Here is a 2,908-nt window from a genome sequence, read left to right as displayed (position 1 = left end):
GAGCGCGGACAAAGCTCTGCCCGCCCCAGGGGGCTCGGATGAGCTCCGTTCCCGAGACAGCCTGCGCTTCCGCGCGGGCGCCCGGAGCCTCGGGGGGAGTCGTTGCTGGGTCGCGGTAGTAACAGGCTCCACCACCCCTGCCCTGTCCGCTTAAGGCTGCGTCTCCTCCTCTGCGCCGGCTGTGCGGGCTCCGAGGCCCCCGGTTTGCGCGCGGGGAAGGGAAGCCGCAGCGGCAGCGAGCAGCGAGGAGCAGAGTTCGGATCAAACCCGACCCGCAGCCGGCAGCCCGCACCTGCTCGGGACGCGGCTCGGCCTCCCGGCTCGCTCTGCTCTCCGGGGCTCGGCGCTGGCCCCGCGTTATTTATTCCGCAGCACAGCGGAACCGCGACCCGCACCTGTGACCAGGACGCAGGTTTCACCCCGCGAAGATCAGGAAGAACCTGGGTCCCCTGGGCTGCGTGGGGCTGCGCCTTTCGGTTTCCATTCAGGTGGGCTGGGCCCTTGGCCCTGGTCCGAGTCCTCCTGAATGTTTTTCCTGTGGCATCTGGGCACTGTCTCCTTTTCTCTCTACCAGGAATAAATAGATCAGCTTGCACCCACACAGAGAAAAGGTAGTTTACAGACGTTAGTGAAAGTCGTGGTCAGGAAACTTCCACGGTATTAACCTGTCTGACCTGTACGCATACATTTAAAATCTGGTTAAAGGGCCTGGGGTGTAGCTCAGTGGCTCAGCACCCATGTGGTAAGACTGAGGTCCTGAGTTCGATTCCCGGTACCTCCCCCCAAAAAAAATCTGGTTTAAAAGGCGATTTCAGTAGCCTGTGTTCCTCTGCAAGTCCCTACGTGACCTACAACTGATTCCCCAGTTAAACTGCAAGCATTCAAGGTGTTTGGAGTTGTTTCTGTTGATCTTTGTTGGAATTGTACACTCGGCTCTGTGGGAAAGAAGACCAAGGACCCTGCTGAGGGAGGGTGGGGGCTGGATTCTGGAGGGATGCCTGGAAGATCCCCAAAACTCACATTTCTCTTTCAAGAGTTACTTCTTCTGCAAGACTTTATGTGGGATCTATGGCCATTTTAATACAGAAGTAATATTTTAAGTTGTTTGCTGCAGAATTGGTTGTTCAGAAAACTCAAATAACAGAAACTTTAGTTTAGTATAGTTTCCCCTTTTGTTTGTTTGTTGTGTTTGGTACAGGGAATCAAACCCAGGACCTCAGGCTTGCCAGGCAGGTACTGTGCCTGCTGAGCTAAATCCCCAGCTCCTGGTTTCTCCTTTTAGAAATGCTTAGTATTTCTCAATTGTAAGTCACCTGGGGTGAATTAGAAACATAAAAGGAAAGGACTGGAAAATCCTTCTCTTCTTTTTCTTTTTTTTTTTTTTTTTTTGAGACAGGTCTTGGTTGCCCAAACTGGCCTCAGACTTGCGGTCTTCCTCCCTTAGCTTCCCAAGGAGGGAGATTATGGGCGGGGGCTGCACCCCACTATGAATCCTTATTTTTGACCAATGTCTCAGGTGAATGTATGATCAAGCAAGCTGGGGCACTCATCCTAAGCCAGATCTTTACTGAGCTCAAGGTGACTGGTGCCCTTTTATTTCTTTTTTCAACAAAAAAAGCGTGAACTTCACCTGTTCCCATCACTTTATTACTCTGTAACATTTGCTTCTGTAGAAGGAGAGAATCCTGAGCTTTAGATTGGTCCTGATTCTGCAAATGTATTTGAGTCCCTGCTAGCAAGACTCGCACATGGCCCAGCACAAATCCAGTTCTCCAGAGCTCTATTGCTATTGGCTTCACTTGGCGTAGGAAATATAATGGAAATGCTCTAATCTGGGTCTGTGTTTCTTGGGTTCTGGTAGTGTGACAGTGCAGTCGTGGTATTGTTCTGTTTACAGCCAGGGTGCCTATGGCTGTGTCAGAAATATTTGTCCTTGATGAACTTAAAAACCAACTCAGTCACAACTGGGAACGCTAGTTTCTCAGCTGCAGCATGTAAGGACAGTGCCTACCGAAGGATTTAAAAATATTAACTCTCCTGACAAGTTTAAAGCAGAGTTTCCTTGATCAAGAAGCTCAACTTTATTACAAGTGCCAACCATTCCTCTCTCTTTATCCTAAAATCTTGATTTCTGTTTTATCCCGATTTCCCAATGGTGAGGGAGAAATAGACAAAGTCAGGAAGAAACGAGCTGTAGCAGTACATCCTCGGTCTGTTCCTTCCAGCCTCACCACCCAGTCTAGTGAAGTGTAGCGCATGAGTAGGAAGTGGAACTGCTAATGTCTTCTTGAACAGTGAAACTGGGACTGACCAGGGAGGGCCGCAGTGTTAAGGGCTGTGCCTGGCACATCCGCAGGGGCTCTGGAGATTCGTGCTATGATTTTTCCCTAGCTTTGTCAGTTACTAAGAACTGGTTAGGTGACATTTTCTTAAGAGAAAGTTCTCAATAGAAAGTGTATCCTGTATCCCTTCTTTAAGGACCATGCCACTAATTTCTGATTCTGATTTCATTAAATGTACACCTCTGTAGCCCGGGAGAAGCCACTGTTAAATGTCTAAAAACAACTTCTGAAGACAGAGCATGGTATTTTTTTTTTCTTTCTGTGGGAAACTATCACAGTACACTGATCTCATTGCTCTTGTTAGCATGACTGATAAGTGTATTATGGTTCTCTTTGGGAGCGTGATTGTAGAGAAAGGATCCCTTATAATTGTTGTCATACATCTTATTTACTAAAAGGATGCTAGAACCTGGGATATTTGCAGGAAGGCAGTGGTAGAATGTCTTTGTGTCTTTATAATATCTTGCTGCCTTCCCTACGTCCAGTTCAATCATTGTCCTACTTCTCAGAAAGGTGAACAATAATTGATAAAATTAAGCCTATGAAAGAATGTGATCCATAAATGT

General features: G+C 47.8%; 1 protein-coding gene across 2 annotated transcripts in view; it reads right to left on the bottom strand.

Annotated features, from left to right (window-relative positions):
• Foxn4 (forkhead box N4) overlaps nt 1-674 on the bottom strand; it is a 27,961-nt gene extending 27,287 nt beyond the window's left edge. Inside the window, exon 1 of one of the 2 annotated variants that reach the window (XM_013520288.1) lies at nt 396-674. The gene's annotated coding sequence lies outside the window, so the exon portion shown is untranslated. Of the gene's footprint in view, nt 1-292; nt 328-395 lie in introns of those variants that run through there. The other variant, XM_013520289.1, reaches the window with a different exon arrangement.
• Nucleotides 675-2,908: the final 2,234 nt, after the last annotated feature.

This window comes from Chinchilla lanigera, unplaced genomic scaffold (assembly GCF_000276665.1).
Source record: "Chinchilla lanigera isolate Chin_1 unplaced genomic scaffold, ChiLan1.0 scaffold00054, whole genome shotgun sequence".
Classification (NCBI taxonomy): Eukaryota; Metazoa; Chordata; class Mammalia; order Rodentia; family Chinchillidae; genus Chinchilla; species Chinchilla lanigera.
Note: the sequence above shows the minus strand (reverse complement) of the source record. Positions and strands in the feature narration are given on the sequence as shown.